At 48.8% G+C, this 25559-nt stretch overlaps 1 pseudogene across 1 annotated transcript; it reads left to right on the forward strand.

The window, feature by feature from the left end:
• The first annotated feature begins 584 nt into the window (after nt 1-584).
• On the forward strand, nt 585-24761 carry LOC144805550 (uncharacterized; annotated as a pseudogene). Its single transcript, XR_013605537.1, has 3 exons — nt 585-755; nt 10374-10424; nt 20890-24761. The product of XR_013605537.1 is annotated as an uncharacterized LOC144805550 (transcript).
• Nucleotides 24762-25559: the final 798 nt, after the last annotated feature.

The following is a 25559-nucleotide window of genomic DNA, read 5'->3' on the forward strand; positions in this document are numbered from 1 at the left end:
CGGAGTTGGCAAGTAGGTGTGTAGAATGTGAGGCGGTTGTTGAGGTATTTGGGGCCCATGTCGTGGAGAGCCTTGTGTGCGTGGGTGAGGAGTCTGAACGTGATCCTCTTGCTTACGGGGAGCCAGTGCAGGTCTGTTGGACTTGGCCTTTTCCCCCAAAATGTTGCGCTTTGGCCCCCCTAATTTGGAATGTCTCCCCCATGGGATTAAACCTGTATAGGCCATGAGTGGTATGAGACACCTTGTTAAATTGTAATGCTATGTAATGGTGTGAGCACGTGTAAATAGCCCCCATTGTAAAATGCACCTGACTGAAATGTTCTATGTTTAAAATGGATGCCATGGCCATGGGTTTTGCCACTGGACTGCTATAGGTCAGCGGTCTAGTTATTATTACCCAGCTACCCCTAGCTTTTGGAGGGAAAGCCTGGCACCCAGGGTGCTTAACCCCTCCCCTTGAGCCAGTTTAGGCCAGTTTTGCCAACATTCTAGAAGGTTCTGGCACTGCCTGGGAGGAGGGTATAAGTAAAGGGGGATGTGCCACCAGAGAGTCAGTCAGAGCTGGGACAAGAAAGAGAGGGGACCTGCTGCCAGGTGCTACCGCCACATGGGCCTCTGAGCTGGGCCCTGTACCCCTAAAACACCCCTACTCTGCTGTCCCTTGGGCCCCTTACAAGGGAGGGCCCCTACCCAGGTCCCTGACACTGTGGGGACCGGGAATTACGCCAGCGCTGTGAGGAAAAAGCGCCCAGGAGGTGAGGAGTGGGACTGTCTACCCCCTTAGGAAGCTGTGGCCCCTTTGAAGCACCGCGTGGGGAAGATTGTGCCCCCAAAAGAACTGTTGCTGGCTGAGGTGCTGTGAGGCCCTGTGGAAGCGCTGGGCCCTGGGACTGTTGTGGCCCCCTAGTGCTGAAAAACCTGCCTGCCAAGCGCTATAATTGCGAAGCGCTATAATTGCAAAGCACTGAGGAAGAGTTAATTTCCTGCCCCCTCTGCGTGGCCTGAGAAAGGAGCTGAGGTTGTGGGCAGAGGGAGAAGCGGAGCGATGTGAATAGCGCCATTCTGCTGAGGAGAATCGCGCTGGAGGAGCCGACCCTCGTTTTGGCGTGCTGGTTGCCATATGATTAATTAAATAGAAGGGAGCCTACCCCTTATTGCCGCCGAAATGACCGCCTTGGCCCGGCGACGCCTTGAAGGGACCCCCTTCGTCGTGAATACCGTTGCGGCGGCCCCCGGTGCCAGGAGAGGGGCGCCGAAGTGAAGAGAGGGCCGCGCTAGGCCCTGAAGCCTTCCTGACCCGCATCACGTGACGGGGGCCTGGCCGCGTCATCGGCCCGCCCCCGCCAACGCCGCGCAGGGATTGGCTGTCGGCCCGGTCGGCCGGGAAGGCAGGAAGAAGCCGAGTCGAAGCCCCGGGTCCCCGTGAGGTAGGAGGGGGACCCGGGTAAAGCGCCGGTGCGGGGCCCCAGTGGTCGAGGGGGAGCCCCGAAGCGAGAGCGACCGGAGCGGGAGCCCACCCCGCCGGTCTGTGTCCCGGAGAGAGCGGCCGGTGGAAGAGGCGGGGCTGGGGCACACTGTCGGTGTCAGCCCCGCCGCCACAGAGGAAGTGAAGCCGGCCGGAGGAGTAGAGTGCCCGCGGGGCTCCCGTTAGGAAGAGGGAGCCCCGATTGTGCTGCAGGAGCCCGTGGGAGGTGGGAGGGAAGCCAGGTAGGCTTCCCCCGCGCGGGCCAAGTCACCGCGTTTGCCCCTGGTGGCCTCTCCGAGGGAGTTTGGATACCCCGGGCCCCTGTGAAGAATAAGGGCCCGGGTAAAGACCCGCACGGAGCAGCGGGAGGCGGGGCCCTCACGCGCTGAGGAGAGCCCCGCATGTGCCGCCTCTGCAGAGGAAAGCCCCGCATGTGGAGGGAGACTGGCAGGGACTGCCTAGGCACGGCGTCGGTGCCGTTCCTGCCCACGACCCACAAGGAGGAGCAGCTACAGAGGGAGAGGGAGCATCGAGGCACAGGATCGGTGCCTGCCCTTCCTCATTGAAGCCCCACGCCTGCTGAGGTCCCCGTAAGAAAGTAGCCCAGGAGCAGTCGGTGAGTGGGGACTAAGCCGCATCGTGAGTTGGGGGGGGTGTCGGGGCATATGGTCGGTGCCCGCCCCAAGGACCGGACTAACTTCTCAGGTGCCCCGTCTGGTAGTGGGCACCTGCAACGTTGGGCCCCAGCGGAGTCAGTGGCCCCAGTAGACTGTGCCAGTTGTAGGGGGCCCGATAACTGGTCCATAGGGTCCCCCAAGGAATTATTGATGCCCCCCCCCCCTGAGTCACGGCCACACCTTATGTCAATGCTGGGTGCTTAGGTTACTGCGCCCCTGCCAATGATTGATACTACTATTATGTACTACCTAGGTGATTTTGAAGATACGGCTTTTGTGCCCACAGGGCAGGTGAATGTGACTTTTCCTTTACTGGTGTGTGCCCGATGTGTCCCGGTGCTGGCCAGATATGCTATTCCGGGCCCGTGTTATGCACCCTAGGGTGTTGTTTCTCTTAAGGTGCTTAAGTTAACAGGAGTTCCTGCCTGACGTGATATTCCAGGCCCAGGGTTAGGCTCCAGGCTATAGAGTGAGCCTTGATGTAGTATTGCAGGTGTCCTGGCCCATGATTTAGGCCTATGCCTGCCGTCATGTAAAATGGGTAATGTTCTACATCTGGTGAAATGCTTTACATTGACCGAAATGTTATTTCTCCATAAAATTCACTGCTTATTCCTGCTGAAGGAAGTGTTTTACCCTGGCAGAAGTAGTTTTATTCTGGCCTGGTATTTTCCGGTTACCTGCCCAGGTGCAAAGCGCTTCTGCGCCTGGTGTTCCTTGTAGGCGGATTATCCGGCTAAGGTGTGTGCCGAATGTTAAATGTGTTTAGGCTGTTGTGATATGCCCACAGGGATGATGGAGTAGACCGGTTGGTGCCCTTTATTGCAGGTGTGCCCCGAGGCTGGCCTGACATTCAGTTCCAGGCCCCTAGTCACATCCCCCTGTTAAGAAGCAAGCCTTGCTGATTTGTTACAGGTGCTCCTGTCTAGTATGTGCTATGATGTCCTGATGTTTTTCCTTACAGGAGTCTTGTTGGAGTATAGTGCAGGTTATGTATGCATGCTAATGTTGGATCTTACAATTTCAGCCTACCACTAAGGATGAGAGCCTGAGTGGGCCCCGCCAAATTGGCCCCAGGTTGGATGTTAATTTAATTATCTTCTTTATTTTCAGATATGGACTTACAGACTCAGCCCTTACTTCCCATGTAAATAATCCCCCCCTTTATACACTTGGCTCTGGTGCCAGTTGGCGCCGTGTTATGATACCACTGTTGATGCATCTTTGCCTTGCAGGTTGGAGATACTAAACTTCTTAATTTTCCTACTCAAACTGGTGTCCTGCCTCTTTTGTGGTGTGCCTGGTGTGTCGTCTGTGGGTACTGTGTGAGTGCTTCACATGTCCTCCGTAGTTTGGCCTGCCCGCTTGGTCCGTGCTACCCCCTTGGAGAGATGTGGCTGGCTGTGGCGGGGGCTGTGGCGGGGGATGTCCAGGATGAGTCGTGCAGAGGCGTTCTGTATGAGCTGCAGGCAGAGGGGGATGTTCCCAGGATGAGGACTTCCGTTTTGTCTGAGTTCAGTTTCAGACGGCTGAGCTTCATCCATTCCGCGACGTCTTCCTGGAGGCTGGCTCTCGCGGGGTCGTTGGTGAGGGAAAGGATCAGCTGGGTGTCTTCTGCATAGCAGATGATGTTAAGGTTGTGTTGGCATGCGATGGCTGCGAGGGGGCTCATGTAGACATTGAAGAGGGTGGGGCTGAGTGAGGATCCTTGCGGGACGCCGCAGATGACTTGGGTGGCCGCGGACCGGAACGGGGGGAGGCGGACATTGGGTTCTACCGGCGAGAAACGAGTTGATCCACTCCAAGGCCTTTCCTTGAATTCCGATGTTGCTGTGGCGCTGTATAAGGGTGTGGTGGCATACGGTGTCGAAGGCTGCTGAGAGGTCCAGGAGGATGAGGGCAGCTGTTTCCCCATTGTCGAGCAGGAACCTGATGTCGTTGGTAGCTGCAATGAGGGCCGTCTTGGTGCTGTGGTTTGCTCGGAAATAGGACTGCGAGGGGTCGAGGGATCCGCTTGTCTCGAGCAAGCCGGCGAGTTGTTTGTTGACGGTCTTCTCGATGACTTTGGCCGGAAAAGGGAGGAGCGAGATGGGGCGGAATATCTTGAGGTCCGTGGGGTCCGCGGTGGGTTTCTTCAGGAGGGCGCTGAGCTCGGCGTGTTTCCAGCTCTCCGGGAAGGTGGCGGATGTGAAGGAGCTGCTAATGATGTCCCGGAGTTGGGGTGTGTTAGAAGGGGCGATCCCAGAGGGCCAGGTAAGGCTCTCCCGACCACTCCGTGACCCACCTCTCCCACAAATAATGCCGAGTCTTAACGTGAGGTCCTCACCGGGGAGGACTTAGAGTCTAGGATCGCACACACTGAGTTCACACCAAACTTATGAACGGACACCACACCGGGGATTTCAGTAAGCAAGTTCTTTATCAACAGTAGAGATTTAGGCAAAATGCACACGTATTTACAAGTGATCGAGGGATCGTAAAATCTCAGTGATGAGGAAGAGGGAAGCGGGACAGTCTCGATCTTTAGGCCAGCACGAAGCGTACCCTGCTCACAGCTCTCAATCCTCGAGCCGGGGGATACTGAAGATGGCGATCGTACTGGCTGCTCTACTCACTTCTTCTCGAGCCAGGTCGTGTTGGTAGCGTCGATGGTCCAGCTGGACCAGAGTACTCGTCGAGCCGCAACGAGGTCAGCAGGGCTTGATCCGGAGTAAACAGGGTGTCTGTCAGTTATTGAGGAGCCGCGACCACGTCAGCAGGGCTCAGGGTGTTCAACGAATGTCCTTAGAGTTCAAGGATGAGCCACGACGGGGTCAGCAGGGCTCTGAGATTCCAGTTCCCTCTTCACGAGGATGAGCCGCGACAGCGTCAGCAGGGCTCGATAAGTTCCAAGTTCAGTCTTCTCCTCAAGGGTTGAGCCGCGATCAGATCAGCAGGGCTCTCTTGTCCAGGATACAACTGCCCGCTAGTTCTTGGACGGGCCTTGATATAGCGCTGTGGCCCTTTGATGTGCGGACCCTCGCAGGCGGGGATCTCATGCCTCAGGGCTGGTCGTTGGAGTGTTCCGTCGGCTGGCTCTTTGATCCTTTAGAAGATGTTTCCGGGAATTCCCAGACCCCCAGCAGGGTCTGGAGCCAGCTCTCGGGGAGGCCAAAGGTGTGATCGAAACCGGCCCACAGGGGAAGGCCAGAGGTGTGAGAGAAACCAGTCTCCCAGGGAAGGCCAGAGGTACAATCGAAACTCCTTGTCTTATCTCACTCAGGAAGCCCTCTACCCCCCAGCCGGGCATGGCGCGTCTGAAGCCTAAGTTTAGCTGGGGCCGGGGTCAGGCGAGGCCTAGGGAGTCAGGGACCTCGGGAAGGGTAATGGCGGCCGGGGGCCCTGTGGCTTGATGCAGGTTCTGGGTGCCTGGTACCGGGAGGGGGGATGGCGGAATGCGGGGACGGTTGTCTGTTGGTGGGGTCATGTAGGGAGCGGGGCGGACAGGAGACGGGACGACCAGGGGTTTCTGGGTGCGGGGCTAGGCTGACGGGGTGCTGAGGAACGGGGGGAACCACGCCACGAGGCAAGGTCCAACAGGGTGCGATGATGGAGTCGGCTTTGTTGAAGATGTGGTCTGGGCACGGGTCGGTTGGGGAGCCGGAGTGGATGGTGTTCATCGTGCGGGTGGTGTCTTCGGTGCTAACCGAGGTCCAGGTGCAGAGGGTGGTGGTGGGGGGTGCTGGCTTGGTTGTTGGGTGTGTGGTCTGTGCGCCGAAGCTGTTGTGTATGTCAGCGATCTTGCGGTGGAAGAACGAGGCGAGTGAGTCGCAGAGGTCTTGCGAGAGTATGATGTCGTTGTTGCAGGCGCTGGGGCTGGAGAATTCTTTAATGATGCTGAAGAGTTCCTTGCTGTTGTGGGAGTTGTTGTCCAGTCGTTCTTTGAAAGTGGTCCTTTTGGTGCTGCGGATCATCTGGTGGTGTTTGCGGGTGGCGTTCTTCAGGGCTGTTATGTTTTCTGTTGTCTGGTCGTTGCGCCAGGCTTTCTCGAGGGTGCGGCAGGTTTTCTTGGAATTTTTGAGGTCGTTGGTGAACAAAGAGGCTTTCTTGCTGCCGGGTTTGCTGGGAGGGTTCTTCAGTGGTGCGAGGTCATCGGCGCAGTTGGTGAGCCACTGTGTGAGGTTGCGGGCTGCTTCGTTGGGGTTCGTCGTGTTGGTGGGAGGGTTCTGGCTGAGGGAGGTGGTGAGCTGGTCAGCGGTGATCTTGCTCCAGCTTCTGCGGGGAACCTGTTGTGGGTGGTGGTGGGTCGTGGTTCTCCTGAAGTTGAAGTGGACGCAGCTGTGATCTGTCCAGTGAAGTCCGGTGGAGTGGCTGTGGAGTGGCTGAAGGAGTTGTGCTTGCTGGAGGGGAAGATGGGGTCAAGCGTGTGGCCGGCGTAGTGGGTGGGGGTGTTCACCAGTTGCTTGAGTCCGAGGTTGGCGAGGTTGTCCAGCAGGGCGGCGGTGTTTCTGTCATTGTCGTTCTCCAGGTGGAAGTTGAGGTCTCCGAGGAGGATGTAGTCTGAGGAGGTTAGGGCGTGCGGGCTGACGAAGTCTGCGATGCCTACGCTGAATTGTGTGCGTGGTCCCGGGGGTCTGTAGATGAGGGTGCCTCTGAGGGTGGTCTTGGGGTCGGTGTGTATCTGGAAGTGAAGGTGCTCGGCGGCGGTGAGGCTGTCGTCGGAGTTGGTTGTGATGCGGATGGTATTTCTGTGGACGATGGCGATGCCTCCTCCGGTTTGGTTGACGCGGTCCTTCGGGTGATCTTGTAGCCATCCGGGATGGCTATGGCGATGTCTGGGGCTGAGGAGGCGTTCATTCAGGTTTCTGTGAGGAAGGCGACGTCTGGTGATGATGTGTCGAGGAGGTTCCAGAGTTCGACGGGCGTGCCTGTGGACGGAGCGGGTGTTGAGCAGGATGCACTTGAGGTGATTGTTGTTGGTGCCTCGCTTGGCGGGTGCGGTGTAGGTTCGGAGGCAGGTGAATTTGCAGGCTTTTGTAAAGGATCTGTGGGTGCGTTTCGAGGTGGCTTGGTGGCAGGCGGGGTTCTGGCCGGGGTTGAGTGCGTGGAGGGTGGCGTCGTCGTAAGTCCTTCGGGTGGGCTGGCATCGACGAGGTCCAGGCGCTGGGCACGGTCCAGGCGTGGACAGGCGTAGACGGGCCTGACTTTGGTGCGCCCGCTGCGCTTGCACGCTGTGCGTACGTGTGGGCTCCATCTATGGCGAAGTGGGAAGGAGGAGCAGCTGGGAGGCGGGAGCGGGCAGCGAATGGGAAGGGGTTCAGAAGGAAAGGGACGGGCCGCAGGGGAGCAGCGGAGGGGAGAGAACAGCGGGAAGACGGAGGCGAGGGGGCAGGTCACGAATACAGTGGAAACAGAGACAAACTACAGGCACAGAGAACCTAAATACGAGGGGCAAGTCACAAATACAGTGAAACAGCGACAATATGCAGGCACAGAAGAACCTAAACACGAGGGGGCAAGTCACAAATACAATAGAAACAGCGGCGATATGCAGGCACAGAGAAGGCAACAACAGAGCCCAGAATACTTAGCTGCATGGCAGCGGCAAGATTGCGGCAGTAGGGGGAAGCCTGGGCTCACTCACGGGGAGTCACGCAGTGTGAGGAGCGACCGGCCCTGAAGCAGGGTCAGGGTCACTGAAAAGGCCTTGGCTGCAACTGTCCAGCTGACCAGTGGCATGGACTGGACTGGTCCCGACTGTTGGTCCTGGACTGAGCCCATATGAGGCTCTAAGTGCTTCCCCTGAGGTCCTGGGGGGCTATAGAAGTGCACTCCTATTATGGAAGAAGACTTAAAGGACTAAAGTCAAAAGGTAAAATCTTTGACCAGCACGAACCTGGTTGGTGTATCCGACCTGACTTCCATCGTGGTCACCATCAATTTATGCCTGGGTCTTCCGCAACAATTGAGTATCATTGGCACCTTGTGATTCTTGGCACTATCGCTACTTGAAGCGTTACATTTCATATCTCAGATTCCGCTTATTGGGTTTTGTAATTTTATTGTTATTTTGTTCATTACATTTTACATTATTTTTCTATTTTGTTTTTTTTGTTTTTATTGTTTTGCATTTTGACTTTTACTGTTTTGGTTTCTGCATACATATTTTATATATTGTCCTAAGTTAAGCCTGCCTGTTCCGTGCCTTAGGTACCAGGGGGTTGACTCCAGGTTACTTTTAATGGCGTTGGGATTTCACTCTGACAGGGGTTGTGATTTTTCCTCTTTCACCACAAATAATCCAATTTCTTGCAGAAACTAGCAGAGAGTTTTTAGAAATTATCTGCAAATAGGCAGTTGATTACCTACCAGGGTTGAAAAACTTGGAATATGGGAAGAGTATTGTGCGGGAACAGAACCGCTACAAAATTCAGTTTAGAGATGAACCAAGCATCACGCTTGAACGTCACAACTTTTTAAAACAAATATATTGCAGCTCTTTGCATTTTGACAGCCCCAAGCATATTTGAGAACAGAGTGGATGTATGTAGCAGAGACGAGTTTGTGTTTAACTGTTTATCTAAGAATTTGCAGGAGAGATTACTGAGCTGCAGGAACCCAACTCTCCCCAAGAGGTGAACATTCCTAAAAGCATAGAGCGCTACACTCTTCCATCTAGAACACTGACCTCTGGGGAGGGCGCATCACCAGTGAGTCGCATTCTTGGGACTGCTCTGGGTTATTCTGTGAACTCCAGAGACCGGACACAAATGAATTGGGCTGAGAAAGCTCATTATGGCAGTTGTTACAGGTGTGGGTTTAAGGCACACGTGGGAAGTAATGGGAAAGGCTCGGATCAAGGACAGTGTTGCAGTGTTGGGGCATTTTCAAGCAGTATGATTGTATGCACTACTGTAAAAGTCGGCACAATTGATGTTAATGAGGAAGAATGTCTCCAGAGAGAATAACTTAGTTTTAGCAATTGATTTCATAGTTCGTTCCACCTTCCTGCGACAGGTAATGTGTCCCTTGTGTATGGTTCATGCTGGTACGGTGTCGTTAAATGAAATGGCGGATTCAGGACTTCCCATCAAGATTTTGTGTGAGCCTTTGAGAAAAGTAGAGACGTGAGAAACAGCTGACTAGCTCCAATATAAATCCTAAAGCCTTAGGTGAGCAGGATATTTATATATACTGGATTACTTTGTTAGTCTGCTGGAATGATTGGGTAAAAAGATTCCCTCAAAAATGTATGTATCTATCAATGTAAGGTAAGGGATGGAATGGCAGAATCAGACTAAGTTGGGTTTCGCTATGAGGCCGGGTCCTGATAATCCAGCGGTGTTGAGTGACATGCCTGTATCGAATGTAGATTTTGATGCCAGTGACATTAAGAATACTTTACTACATTCTCCTGATGTTTACCGAGTGGGAGCAGTGAATGGGTTGAGCATTGAATCAAACTTAAAGCTCAGGCAGTACCTCTCATTCATAGAGTGCGCTCTGTTTTTCTGAGGGTACGGAGTGAGCTTACTGCCCTCTTACACGATTTATGATGTCACCAACTCCTCTGAATGGTTTTGCCAGTTTTTATTGTCCAGAAGAGATCTGGGGACATGCATCTTTTAAAGTACACAGACCACAGCCCTTTGGTTTGAACCCTTAATGGTGTCAGTAAGGCCCCTGTAAGGCTGTTTTTAAAATGACAACTTTGGCATCAAATTAGTACACAGAGACAGACACTACAGGGCTGGCTGCCTATCTAGAAAGCCACTTTTGGGTATTTTGAGTGACGAGGATTTGGATGTTCATGAATGTTTGTGGCAGCGGTGTTAGACGCTGTCCATGATACTTCTTGTGCTGACCCAGGAGTTGTGCAAGTTAACAAGGACATCACAGATGGTCTCCCCTGGGACTGGTGCTTAAGTGCTGAGGTGTTTGGGTGTGCTCAAGTGGCGGCAGAGCTAGCTGTGACTCTGGGTATGGTTATGAGACCCGATTCTTTTGTTCTGCTTGGTAAGCTGAGACGTACTTGTTGAATATTCACCCAGTGTGAGTGGTGAGATCCGCATTGCAGGTCTGCCTGAAGTTGTGATGCTGCCGACAGTAGCGTGTCTGCTAAAAGCAATGGCGTGACTGAAGGAACTATAAAGCCAAATAAGAGAAAGTTATCTTCCGACACCACAGTCTTCGTGACTGAGACCAGTAATAATTAAGACTCTGAGACTCACAGCAGTAATTTCTCCTTTCAGAGCGCTATTGCTGCAGATGGAGTGAAGCCAAGAAGTAAGCACATTACTAAGGTACCAACAAAGTTTAATATTTTTCAATTGTATTAACTGTTTCACTTTTGCAGCATTTGAAAATGCATTTTCTAGTTTTGTTGCTTTTTGTTTAGTTTTTTCTTGTAGGCTCATGTGGTAATGTAATGTAATGTACACTTGTATAGCTCAGCTGTCACCCAAAGGGTATCCTGGAGCTTAAAGATTACCAACCAGCAGGGACAGAGCAGAATTGTCCAAGATCACTTATATGGGGAAAAGTCTAGTTTTCAGTTCCTTCCTGAACCGAGACAGGGCATTCAGTTGCCTAAGTTCCAGGGGTAGCTCATTCCACAGCCTGGCTGCTGTAAAGCTGAAAGATCTTCCACCCATTCGAACCTTTTTTGCTCGGGGGACATAGACCAGATTCGCAGAGAAAGACTGCAGGGATCTGGCGGGGGCATACCATACAAATTTCCTTTGTACGATTTCAGGCCCAGTTTTGTGTACAACCCTGTGGACAATACAGAGTGCCTTAAAGTGTACTCTCTGTACAACAGGCAGCCAGTGGAGATCTTTTAAGGCCAAAGAGGCCGAGGCTCCACGTGGCCGGGTCAATGCCAATTTAGCCGCCATAGTCTGTATTCTTTGTAATTTCTTTAACAAGGAGCCTGGAGCACCCAGTAGGAGTGCATTACAATAGTCTATTCTGCTCAGGACAACACTCCGTACCACTAAAGGTCTAGCAGAAGTGGGTGGTGAAGTGCCTGTCCAATTTTATTGAACAATCCAACTATCGCGACTCACATTAAGCTGGGTTTCGGCCTGCCCACTCAATGGAGACCGTAATTCTGGCGTTATTGGACTCCCTGCGAGAGAAGGCTGACAGGGGTACTCCTCAGGCCCTGGTGCTGTTGGATCTCTCGGCCGCCTTTGACACGGTCGACCATGGGATCTTGGTGGATCGTGTCAAATAGACTGTCATTCAGGGCTCATCCCTTAGCTGGATTAGCTCCTTTCTAGAGGATCGATACCAAGCAGTCTAGAGCGAGAGTCCACCATTAGCTGACCTCTTATAGACTCCTCGATGTTACCAGCAGCCTCTGCAAGGAGACCACCTCAACCGTGACCTGCTCTGGTATGCCTTTTCTGACACCAAAAGGCACCCTTGCAACCATCCTTCCTGGGCTTTGGTGAAAAGGACAAATGGTGTTGCTACGTCCCAGAGAATCAAAACTTATCATGACAGCTTTTTGTTTTCTTCGACCGGCCTCCTGGCCTGAGCCGGCAGATATTTTACAATTTGGCCTGTCTTTGATGCTGTGTTGGCATCCTGCACCATGGGGTCCAGTGTTGGCCTCAACCCCCAGAGGCTAGTTCCCCCCAAGCCGCCGTTACTTACCTGAATGCAGCCTCTGTCCGATTGCCCCAGTCCCCCTTAGTTTGTATTGGGTTTCCAGTCCTGAACTTGTACTTGTGCGCCCCATTGCCGCTGGTGGTGCACTGTTGGTTCTGAACTGAACCTTGTCCAATACTAACCTTAACTTCCGAAGAATGGTCTTGTAAGGAGATGTTCCCCGTATGTATGTTGAATGTTTTCTTTACCCCATAGGTTAACATTGCAAAGTCTGAAAATTGCACTAATTGTCCACTTTTTATATTGACCAGAATTTCTATTGCAAAACTTATTTACTCAAGATGAAATTCTGTGGTTCTGCAAAATAAATGTAACCAAGTGTCATTTTATAAATTGGTCTCAGATTTATTCATTGATTGTGGGTCATTTATTGCCACTGTGTGTACAACAGTGTGTGTCATTTATTGCCACTGTGTGTACAACAAATGCTTAACACTACCCTCGTATACGTCTAACTGCTCCCCCACACTACCACAAAAGAGCATTAGTATTATCTACTTTAGCCTCTGTAAAACCTCTGGGGATCCACTGCACTCTCTGCACACTCTACCTCTTTTTGGTATAGTATAGTGAGAGCCGGCTCCCCACGCTCAAGTACTCACACACACTCAGACATGGACAGACAGACACAGACACACACACACTCTCTCTCTCTCTCACACACATTCTCACACATACCCACCCTACCTCACATAAGAAACATATGTTTAACTTCTAAATGACAACTTCAACTAGGACCATAATAAAAAGGTTCCTGCAGACTTCAAAAGATCCTACTTGTAAGGATATCTGTGCAGTCATCCCCATGACAGGAAAGAAGAAATGCAAATGAATGAATAAAATGCTTTAGGAGGCTGAGCACTCTTAAATTAAGAAATGAATGAAAGATCAGCCAGGAATAGAAAGAAACAGACAAAGCAATAAGAAAGAGAAAAAAAGAGTAAAATAAAGATAATAAAAACAAGGGACATAGTAAGTACGAAAGAAAGAAATGAGGCTCCCACATATTATATTCAGTGGTGCTTGTAATACGGCGGCCAGGATATCCGTCACGTTTGTGTCTGAGTAACCCGGCCAGAGAACTCTAAATCAGGCTCTTGACACTTTGCAATGCTGCTGCTGTTAACTGTGCACACTTACTTCCTCAGAAGTCACTGGCAAGAGGCACCTGGTCGCCTGTAACATAATTTTTATAATTACAAGGGTGTGACAACACCACATAACACCGCATAAACAAGTGCAGATTAAACCGCAGGTTTCAAATAAACCCACACACACACCGTAGGAGTAAACCTGTACTTAAAACACAAGCCTCAATAACAGGTAGAAAATACAAAGACTGATGGACATAATGAAGCAGACCTAGAGATACATGATTAGCACAGACAAGATAAAGGTCTTGATTTAGAGTTTGGTGAGCAGGGTACTCCTTCACAAGCGTGGTGGAGTATCCTGTCCAACAAACGGATGGTCTGCCTGACCTAATGCAAGTCAGCTGGATTGTCATGTGTCCTGCCTTACTTGAGTGGCATTGGTGTAAATTCATCGGACGGCCCTTCCTCTCTAGATCAGGCTGTTTGGTGTATTTTTCTCTTATTCAGGACCACCAGGGAATACCTGGCAGTCGTGATGAGAATTTGTTTTTAAATGAATCCCACTTCCTGGGAGTAAATTAATCAGGGAGACAGTTCCAGGGGTGTGAGGGTCATTAGTTATTGCTTTTTAAAAACAAACTCCAGCTTTGGAAGCTTGTTCTTGAAAATAACAAAAGTTGGTGAATGGCCGCCTGAAACATCCCCAAGGGATCCAGAAAATTGTAGATCAACTTCCTATAGATGGTTGAGATGGCTTTTTCGGTCAGGGGATTAGTTAGCAGCTGGTCCTCCAGTGGGGATGCATCAGGCAACTTCCCCCTTCCCAGATGTGACCTTGCAGAGCGTGACCACCTGCAAATGTCAGAACCGTTTTTAGTCACCTAATTCATACTTTTGTTGTAGGATCGTGAAGGACACAAGCACCTGTCCCCTCCACACCGCCCGGCCGCTCAAAGCTAATCAATCCCCATTTTGTGAAACCCTGCAATACTCCTGCTGCACTTAGGAGATCACTATCATACAGAGTCCTTTCAGTCCGCTTACCTTCTCAGCCTAAACACTTGGTAGCCTCTCTCCACACCCTTACCACTGTTTAGGTATGAGTAGGTAGGGTGCACTCATACTTTCTTCGATACAGCACCAGGGAGGGGTAACCTCTCTTGCCCATGGTCAATCTATCTACCCGGTAAGCAGGATCCTCACGGTCCACAAAAACCCAGTTGTTGACAGCGCTCAGCTGCGTGTCCCAGTAATACTTGTGAATGCTCCGGACCGCCAGTCCACCTTAATAAACTCCCCTCTGCACCTTACTCAGCGCGAAGTGCCACCATCCCACAACAGGAGCCGAAGTTCTCGGTCTACCCTTTGAAAGAAAATGTCTGGTGGGATCTTAAAGGACGTTTTTTTCATGATGTACAGGAGACCCTGGAGGGTCATCACTTTAAATAGGGCCACCCGGCCCAGTAAGGAAAGCGGAAGCGCCCGCAAGTGTGGGGCATCCCAGCAAAGCTGGTCTAATTTCGGAAGTATGTTCCTGCCTGTGGCTCTCTTGTAATAAACACGCCCAAATATTTAAAGCCATGTAGTGCCTCCCGAACTGTGCATCTAAAGTGCAGCCGCAGGGTCCCTGCCTGCAGCAGGAATATTAAGGACTTCTTCCAGTTGATCTTATATCCTGAATAATCTCTAAATATGTGAAAAATTTGTAGGATTCGTTCACTCGAGAAGGCTGATTACGTGTCCTAGAGCAAAACGTCAGCATAGAGGGAGATTCTCTCATCCCACTCCTGATCAACTGGAATACCCCATACGAGAGGTCCTGGCGAACCTACGCACGTGAGAAGAACATAGGAGACAAGGAACATCCCTGTCGACGGCAAAGACTCGGGAGACTGTTTTATTGACGCGCATGCGCGCTAGAGGGGCCACATACAAGAGCTTGACAGCAGCTCCACTGGTTCAGCAAAGCATTCCCCTGTTGCATGTGGTATGCCATTAAGGTGTCGGAGGTATAAGCGCGTTCCCTGGTGTGGCATGAATCCCGAATGATCAGGATGAACCACTGTTGCAATTACTGTCCGCAGGCAGATCGCCAGAGCCTACGCAAGGACCATAGTCTCAAAATTAAGCAGGGAGAAAGGTCTATAAGACCCACACTCAGTTGCTGCTTCGTCCTTTTTTGGGATGACCACCACCTAAGACATTCTTTGGTCCTCTGGAAGACGCCCTTATTTTCAGGCAGTCTGAAACCTCCTCTGGAGGCACTCCCTGATTTTATCCATCATGTTTTTATATAATTCTATGGGGAGCTCATTAGGCCCCGTCGCTGGCCTTGTTTGCAAGGCTCCTATTGTCTTATTTATTTAGTCTACTGTCAGGTCTTGGTCTAGTGCGTCTCAGTCCTCATTCGTTAGCATTGGCAGGGTCAGGTCTTTCAGGAAGTCTCTCCCAGTATTTCCGTCCCCTTGTTGTCAGTGTCCTCAAGGATCACTGGCTTGAATTCATCCTATTGTTTGAGAAAAACAGTCATAGGCAATCTGAGATATAGACCTCCCAATAGACAATAAAATAGAACAGTACAGTATGTAAACTAAAGACAGTGGAGAGGCAAAAAGTGCAAAATGTACATTGAAATTGTAATAGTTTTGTTTAAAAAATCTCCAAAAAATGGAGTCAACATAATATATTACAATTCATACATATAAATCCACATAATTAGTATACAATCAATGAAAAATAAAAAACATATAATAAAAAGTGGCACTAAGGTCGTAATTTTGTCTCGACACGTGTTTCGGCATGTAAAACGCCTTCTTCAGGAGTAACCACAAAGTTTGCTTTCTTCTGTAGAAAGAACCTTCCGAAAATGTCTGAAGAAGGAATAGTTTGTATATACCTGTGTGAATAGAAACAATAGTCCAAAGTGGAGTCTAATCAGAAGGTTGTTCGAAATTCATTCGTAGTTAAAAGGCGTTGTTTTCCTAGTCGCATTTGATTGTAGTTAAAAGCTCTAGTAGCAAGGGACTTATTTCTATTTTTAAAATACCCTGATAAAGTCAGTCGTTGCTGACGAGAATCAATCCCGGAAACGATTTCTAGGACGATATGTGTGGGACCTCAAAATCTGGTAAACTTTCTTTAAGATATATCACGTAGGCCCGGCAGGAAATGGCCGGCGGTCGTCACTGCATGCGGTAAATAATGCCCCGTAGTGTTCAGAGCGGGGTGATTATAGTACACGCAACAGGATAAAGTGCAATGTATAGTGGACCTCACGCTCTGATAAACTTCTTTCGAATTTTCAGCAAGCGCCCGGCAAGAAGATGGCCGTCAGCGTCTCTAGATAAATTAGGCCTATAGCACGCAAGCTGATTCAACAGGCCGCCCCTTCTCCTTAACCACTTCCATGCTAATGACAAGGTCAGCTCGTCATGCAGTGCCCATTCATTTCAATGGAAATTAGAGTAAATTACTAGAATTGCCTTAGCACCAAGGGGTTAAAATAGAAGTCTGCTCCATCTCTGATACAAGCTTTGAACGTCTTGTCTTTTAAATATCACGGATCAACCCTTGGGGGTAGCATGAAGTCCACAACTGGACCATCGAGTTGCAACTCCACCAGTGAATGGTCTGAGATTCCCCCTTCTATGTGTGCAGCGGCTCTAAAATCATCTTTATGGACAGTCTGGCTGAAAAGATAGTGCAGGCATGCCAGACTACCGTGTGCTGCGGACTGGTGCGTCCGGTTCTGATACCCTCTTCCCCTCTAGGGGCATTTAGGAGTATCATGAATATAGTATAGGGCCAGTTCTGTCACTCCAGTCACCCCAATGGGTGTGTGCTCTGTCGTAATAGTCTTATCCTTTCTCAGGATGAGTCAGTCTTGTCTGGGTCTCTTTCCTGTTTCCCAACACTTGAATGGCACGCCCGAAGACTCGAGAGAGCAGTGACCCACCAGCAGGCTTTTGTGGAGCGCTTTTGTCCTGGATATAGTGCTGCATTCAGTAGGGCACCCACTCTGTCTTTTCTTTGCAGTTGCCAGAAGATTAGCAGTCCCAAGGTAGCAGTCACACCTGGCCTGTCTGTAAGTGCAGCCCCCTCTGGAGGCCCGACCATCAGCAATTGAGCCCACACTGTGGCCGGCTGGACCACAGGCGTAAGCTCAGACAGGATGTTCGACACTGGAGTAGTTGTAGTCCCTCATGGGCCTCTGACACACAGTAGTCAGAAATTCAGCAGCTAAAAGCCCAACACAGGCTCTCCAGGAAGTCAGTAGATTCAGACTCTGTTGTGTTAGGAATTTGGCAAATGCAACCTTGAATGGGCCTATTGGCAGCAGACAATCGTCCTACTGGACCTCAACAATCATGTTGTCGTTAAGTTTTATTTTCTGTCTTGAACTGTTGGGAGAGTCTTGGCATCCCTCAGACTAGTTGGTCCTGCTGGATGGCTTTCCGGCCCGCCCTACAGAGAACGAGGATGTGTCGGACCTTGCTTTTTACAGGACAGCCATGTCTTCCTGCTGGATAGTCAAACTCCCTTCCCTTTCTTACCAGACAGGCAGGCTTCTAGGCACACTTCTAGGCTCTTCAGGACAGGTACACAGCTTCTCCATTAAGTAATTCAGCCTTCAGGTGATGTCCCTTCAACTTAGATAAACTGTCAGGCTGACACCATCCCTGGTGTCACAGCAGGCACCTGAGTACTTTGTAGAGCACATTATTCCTTGGTAACAGAGGACTTTGAACTAGGGTATAAAAGAGGGATAGATGGTCCCACTTGTATACACAACTGGCAGGCAGGAGATGCAGTTTACTCTGTCGCACTCTAACATTGCATTTATGCTATGCACACCAACACCCTAAACATGCACTTGATGTTAGCACAAAGTCTGGGCACAGGAATAGAAATGGAGCATAACATGGGTGTGTCAGTAGGAAGCCCCTCCACTGACCATGATGCAAAGATCTCACCAGGCTATTGATCCTTACAACAGGGTGCATTGCCACCACCGCTCTAGCTGGTAAACCCATGACAGTCCTCTGCCTTAAATGAGGGCACACTTGGTGTGACCCTCCAGGTCACAGGACCGGTCCAAGACCTCTCATAGTCCCTTGTTAGAAGTTGCACAGTACTGGGGTAGCAGAAAATTCTCACGTAATTGTTTTGTGGTAGATTTACCCCAGTAACGTGCAGTCACAAGTTTGGCGCCATGGACTGGGGAGTTGCCACAAGGAACAGATTCTCCTGCCTGTCATACCACATGCCATTCACTATTTCATGCATGTGGTTGGTTGGGGGGATATGGGTGAAGAAGCAGGGAAGGGAAGAGGAAAGCATTTTCTAACAGAGGGAAAAATTGTGGGTTTCCCCCAGTTAGTAAAAAAACAGGATAAGTCTTGGCTGCTTCTGCTGCACCCAGAGTCTTGTGCGTCTTTTCAGTCTAATTTTTCTGTCTGGAAAAAAATTGTGTCCTGTTTTTCTGCACCCGATTACATCCAGGTGCAGAAAAACCTAACAACTGATTTTTTCTTTTTTGTAAAACCTTTTTATTGATTTTTGGAAATAATGTTCACAGTAAATAATAATGCGACGAAGGTGATACAATAGTACAGACATGCCCGTTAGATGTATACAATATTCCACAGGCGCGTGGAGTAGGGGCATGGACCGCTTAGAACTGATGTAGCTTGAGCGCAAGGAGAATTTGGTGGAAAGAAACAGGGGGACTACGTGTGGGGTGAGGGAACTTGGTAAAGAAAGCAGTGTCCCTGCGAAGGGAGGGAGAGAGAAAAGAGAAAAGAGAAAGCCCCGGAGGGGAATTAACTAACTGGGGAGGAGGGGGGGGAGAGGGATGTGGACTGAGCCAAAGGAGCTGGGCAGGCGAATTGCACTGAGCGCATCTACGGAGTAAAACAATTGTGGGGGGGAAGAGTGGAGTGGAGTAGAACAGAGCGGAGGCCGGAGGGGTGGATTCGGAAATGGGTGGGGTGGGGGCGGCATGTCGATTATTCCCTATGAGGGCATCGATGCCGTCCGGGGCGCGGGGCATGTTGGGAGGGGCTTGGGGTATCACGCTGGTGATCTGACAGAGATTCGTGGGATAGGGTGGCCCATTCTAGGGAGATAGGACGCTTGCGCGGACCTGTAGCTTCCTCCTCCCGAAGGGCATCCTCTTCCGCTGCAGTCCGCTTTCTCACTGCGCCCGCCCACGTCTCTAGTGAGGGTCCAGCTGGCGCGCGCCATTGCATGGCTATGTTCCTTTTGGCTAGAAGCAAGGATAGCGCAGCATATCTGAACTGCACCTTGTGTGTTTTTGGCCTGTGGAATGTCCCCAGGGGGACTGCCTCCCAGGAATGCAGGTCGGTGAGCACTGTGAGGGTGCTAATGAAGTCAAGTATGGCTGACCAGTAAGGCTGAAGGGTTGGGCAGTCCTAGAACATGTCGTGGAAGTGTGCGTACGGGGAGTGACATCTGGGGCATAAGAACTGAGTGTCAGGATAGAAACGCTGGAAGCGTGCCGGGGTCTGGTAAGCCCTATGTAAAATGTAGTATTGTATGTTTTTGAACTGCGCGTTTCTCTACACCATCTTTGGGAATTCCAGTGCTCTGTCCCACTCCCGGTCATGTAATTGTCTCCCAATGTCGTCCTCCCACACCGTCCTAAGAGTGAGTAGCGGCTTGTGTGTAAGTTCCCGGATGGACTTGTACAACCAAGTGACTAGGTGTCTTCCGCTCCCCATGTAGAGGATAGTGTGTATTACGGGGTGTGTCGCAGGGCTCACTGACCGTTAGATCACCATGTGGGCGATAGCCATCGATGAGTTGGGGATGTGTCAGGAACTGCTCTGGGGGGAGGCCAAGGTCCTCCATAAGTTGTGCGAACGGGCGAAGCTGGCGCTCCTCAAATAGTGCCTCCGCCTCCGTGACCTCAGAGTCCGTCCATGCTCCTACCATGGCGCTCGTAAAGTAGGAGACGCCACGTGGCCACCCCGCTAGTGGCAGCCGTGGGGAGTAGCAAGTGGTCCTCGTTGCCATGCGGTGAATTTCCAACATACATTGGCGGGCCACGGACACCTGCAAGGGGTAGGTCCGGCATGGTTTGATGCCAGGGAGCAGCAGCCGACAGAGTTCCGGGATGGGGCAGTGCGTTGTATGAGTCTCCCCGGAATGTCTTCCCGCCGTCCAATACGAGAGCCACTGAAGTTGCGCTGCTAGGAAGTACGATTCGAAGTCGGGGGCACCCAGGCCCCCCTGTGTGGTGGATAGTCTAAGTTTGGCGAGGGCTATTCTATGCCGACCATTTCCCCTTATAAGGGTGCGGAGCAGCGAGTCCAGTTCGTGAAAAAAACTTCCGGGAGGTTAGTGAAATAATACAGTAAGCGAGGGACAATGATCATTTTTGCCAGGGCTACTCGCCCGATGGGAGCTAGTGGGAGGTATTTCCAGAAGCCCACCGAGGCGCGGTTGCCAGCGAGAACCTTGCCATGATTCATCAGGTGGAATAAAATGAACACATGAAAGTACGCCTTAATTTCATTGCCCTTGATTCATACTCTGGACCATAGTGGAGGGATAGGTCTAGGCATAGTCCTTGCAACACACAATAGATTTGTGTGCGGCAGAGGCCAGAACTCAAAAGTCAGGATACCAGATACAAGTAGGTGGTAACTCAGGGCAGGGGAAAACACCTGTTGTCCATGGAGGGGAAATTCCCATCTCAAACATCTACATTAAAAATTAATTAATAGTATTCTTTTTTAAATATCTGTTTGGTGCCAGTCCATATGACTTTAATTTCTGCTTTGGGAATTCTATGTTACAAGTCCATAGGGTACATGTATCCTTTGTGAGCTTAATAAAATGTTGGAAATTCTACAAATCCTCACTCCTACATCCAAGTACTCTCAGGCTACCATTCTACACTCTGTTTGTAAATTATTTATGGGGAAATTTACATGTATTATGTATTAACTATTTAATTTTAATACTATAGGTGATTGAAATTACGGACGAAGAAAGCAAGATTTAGCACCAGGCAACTGAATGTTAGTGCCATAAGAAGGATTATTTTGAAAAACTGAAGGACATCCAGCATTCTAAGTTTAAACAATTTCCAAAACCTAGGTGTGGCGAAGAAGTGGGAGCTGAGGAAAGTACTATACTGTAAGTGAAGTCTCTAATTTTAGCATTTCATTAACCCAGAGCAAAGTCATATCTGTCCACACAGCATAAGAAATAATCCCAGAAAGACCAATCACAACATCCTCATCTGAAATATTATCAGAAAGACAAATTGCCTCAGCATGACAGAATAACGTTCATCTAAAGCACACATGATCTAAAGCATCATGTAATTCCAGAGAGGAAGCACACACTGCATAAAAGAAAGATATAACAAAATGTTTCTTCTGCAAACCATCAAAGAAAAGACTCTGAAAGAAGACTCCGAAGCTGACACGTTAACAACCAAAAGATTGGAAAATCGCCTTTGTTCAACAACCGTTTTTAACCAGTTACGCAAGTTTGAGACTATCTGCCTCGGGATATAACACCTCGACCCACTCTGCTCACTCTGGCGAAAACCTTAAAAATCCACCACTTTATTGTTTTCATGACCATCTCAGATTGTTTCCTTTTTAATGTGTACTGTTCTGTAATTCTATGTAAATCGCCTCAACATTCTGTTGTGCAGGAGTGATATGTAAAACTGTTAAATATAAAAATGGATTAAATGAGCACCGTTGCGCTATAGCTAATGTAAATAAATCCTCGTCTTCAGAACTACACCTTACACCAAACATAGAAAGGGTAAAATTAACTGATGTTCTGCAACTGGTGAGCCACAATAGTACTGTGCATGTTCTAATGTTCTCAGTTACTGCCATTACGTCAGTGCAAATGGTACTTATCAGTTTAATCATTAAATATCAGACTAACACCTTATCACTGCATTGCTAAGAACCTATATAAATAGATTTGAGAAAAACTTCAGTCACAAAATAAGTTGCTGCCGGAGAGGCTATAACCAAAAGACTATTATCGGCTAGAAACATTTCGACAGGTGTTAGAGGGCTGCATCCAGACATATTTTGCTCAATTCAAGTGTTAACAAGATTACACACAATTTCTTCTAGAGATAAATACTGAACATTATCTAAATACGCACGACTCTAAAATCAGGTTCACTCGTACCGTGGCATATAAGCAAGAGAAAACTAAATGTAACTCTAGGAATACACCTTATAAAAACACGTGCTGTGAGAACAAATTCAGTGTTCAAACCCGCCTCAATCAAAGCAAAATAACCCAAGTTGGGGAAATAAGTTACCTGTGCCAAAAACGATTCAGCCATCAATCTCATCTCACTGAATTTGAGAGAATGCACACTGGGAAAAACATCTCTCAGTGCTCTGAATGCCAAAAAAGTTTCATCAGTAAATATTATCTCACTGAGCATATAAGAATCCACACTGGGGAAAAACCTTATCAGTGCTCTGAATGCCAAAAAAGTTTCAGCAGTAAATATTATCTCACTGAGCATATAAGAATCCACACTGGGGAAAAACCTTATCAGTGCTCTGAATGTCAAAAAAGTTTCAGCAGTAAATATTATCTCACTGAGCATATAAGAATCCACACTGGGGAAAAACCTTACCAGTGCTCTGAATGCCAAAAATGTTTCAGCCTTGAATCTAGTCTCACTGCACATGTGAGAATGCACACTGGGGAAAAGCATCAGTGCTCTGAATGCCCAAAAAGTTTCAGCAGTAAATCTTATCTCACTGAGCATATAAGAATCCACACTGGGGAAAAACCTTATCAGTGCTCTGAATGCCAAAAAAGTTTCAGAAGTAAATCTTATCTCACTGAGCATATAAGAATCCACACTGGGGAAAAACCTTATCAGTGCTCTGAATGCCAGAAAAGGTTTAGAATCAAAGGGAATCTATATCGACATGCATTAACCCACTCTGTGGAAAAACCTTATCAGTGCTCTGAATGCCCAAAACATTTCAAACTTAAATCACTTCTAACTGCACATTTGAGATTCCACACTGGGGAAAAACCTTATCAGTGCTCTGAATGCTAGAAATGTTTCAGTGAAAAAAGACCTCTCACGCTGCATATAAAAACGCACACTGGGGAAAAACCTTATCAGTGCTCTGAATGCCCGAAATTTTTCTGTCACAAAGGAGAACTCACTAAACATACTAGGACCCACACTGGGGAAAAACCTTATCAGTGCATTGAATGCGACAAATGTTTCAGTAATAAAAGCCATCTCACTCATCATATAAGAACCCACACTGGGGAAAAACCTTATCAGTGCTCTGAATGCCAGAAATGTTTCTATGACAAAAGAAGACTCACTAAACATACTTGGACCCACACTGGGAAAAATCCTTATCAGTGCACTGAATGCAAGAAATGTTTCAGTGAAAAACCCTGTCTCACTCAGCATATAAGAATCCACACTGGGGAAAAACCTTATCAGTGCTCAGTGTGCACAAAAAGTTTCAGAAGTAAATATTATCTCACTGAGCATATAAGGATCCACACTAGAGAAAAACCTTATCAGTGCTCTGAATGCCACAAGTGTTTCAGCCGTAAATCTGGTCTCACTGCACATGTGAGAATCCACACTGGGGGAGAAACACCAGTGCTCTTTATTTTTTGACCATTTCCGTCTGTATTTATCCATATTTATTTTTTGGGCATTTTTTCTGTATTTATCCACATTTATTTTTGCCACACGCAAAAAACGCCACTACAGCTAGTATTTTTCCGCATTTATTTAAATTGACAATGCACGCCAGTGTCGGGTTGTTATTGGGCAACACAATACATTCATCTGAAAACGTTGCCATTGTAGTACAAGCACATGTGCATTTCAAGAGACTTTGCAGACATTGAGGCTCTTTCTGGCTTGTAACGTACCGGTTGCTACCTCATCTTGTATCTTGGTTACTGGTGTTACTTGCACAATTGTCACTTTTTCCTCATGTAACGTAACATTTGCTCTTGTAATGTTACTGTTCCTATTGTGAAGCGCTCTGACACCCTCGGGTAAAGTCTGCGCTATATAAAAACGCATAAATAAATAAATGCCTTGACAGGGGCCTAAACGCAACGAGAGAACTGCATCTCCTAAAATGGGAATTGCAGCCTGCAGTTCTGTTTCTCGAGAGGCCTAAGCCTAAGGTAGTACTTCCTCTCCCTGAGCCCACGCTGCCAGTCAACCGCCTGCATTGAATGGCTTACCAGTGGTAAATCGCCTAGATGCAGCTCAGTGCAGCCTGAATATGAATCATTCCCAGACAGCAGAGGACAAGGGGTTCTGAAAATGCTTCCCTTTATTCAAGTACAGAGAAACCGACTGCTTCATCAATCAGGATTGGGTCTTTTTCAAGTCACGGCAAAGAACTACTAGTTGGAATTATGTGATTACATGGCTGCTTCACTTTCTGCATAGTTATGAATTTTGCCACATTATCCAAATAATCCATCACCGATACATGATCTGTTGATTCTAACAACATTTTTGTTTAAAGCACATTTCCCAGGCAATGGATGCAGATGAAGCATAAGGTCACAAAGGGGGATCAGCTCCAGCTTCTGGTGATTAATGGAGCAATGAGGCATTAATTGAAGAAACTTGAAAAAAAGAAAGCTAAAGTGTGTCATTTGCCCGATATCGCTTCTGTGTAGGCTTGGTTTCTAAGCGCTGTTAATATATCTTACAAATCCTACCCATATCACGTTGATAGTTAAGTTGTGCCGTTTTAGGTTGTTTACAAAGGAACGTTTACTTTGTTTTTGCATCACAGTAACTAAGGTGACTCTGTAAGGGGATGCGAACAGCTGGTGCTACGTGGGTGGGGGCGGGAGGGCCGGAACCCGAGGCTGTAGAGGTCAGAGAGAGGCAGGAGCGGCTTTTAAGGGAATCGATCTGGATTCTGACAACATTTTTTTTTAAAACACATTTCCCAGGCAATGGATGCAGATGAAGCATAAGGTTTACAAAGGAACGTTTACTTTTTTGCATCACAGTAACTAAGATGACTCTGTAAGGGGATGCGAACAGCTAGTGCTGCGTGGGTGGGGGCGGGAGGGCAGGAGCCCGAGGCTGCAGAGGGCAGAGAGAGGCAGGAGCGGCTTTTAAGGGCACATACACGTACCCACAAAGTGCAAATAGAAGGAGCTGGAGCTGGCGCAGGCTAACGGCGGAGGAGCTGGTGGTATTAGCACGCCCGCACGGTGATGCTTGTAAACAACCGGGATTGGCTCAGGGTCACTTGAAGACCCTGAGCCAATAGGTCAACAGTACGTCACTGAAAGGAAGCCACGTCACTGGAAGGAATCCCCAGAATCTGAGCAGGGCACGGCAACTCTGAACAAAGGCTGCAGCGCGGCAAAATGTACTTTTTTACTCGTATTTTTCCGCTTCTACATACAAATACAGACAAAGGAAAAAAATATTTCCGTCTGTATTTATATGTGTAAATACGGAAAACCGGGAGCCCTATACATATTATACAACAGCAGGAAAACATAACAAACCAGTTACTTGCCTTCGGTAACGCTCTTTCTGGTGGATACTCCTTTACCTGGAGATTCCTTACCTTGTGAATATTCCCCACACGCCAGAGTGGATCCTCAAAC

This window comes from Lissotriton helveticus, assembly GCF_964261635.1.
Source record: "Lissotriton helveticus chromosome 1_1 unlocalized genomic scaffold, aLisHel1.1 SUPER_1_unloc_14, whole genome shotgun sequence".
Taxonomy (NCBI): Eukaryota; Metazoa; Chordata; class Amphibia; order Caudata; family Salamandridae; genus Lissotriton; species Lissotriton helveticus.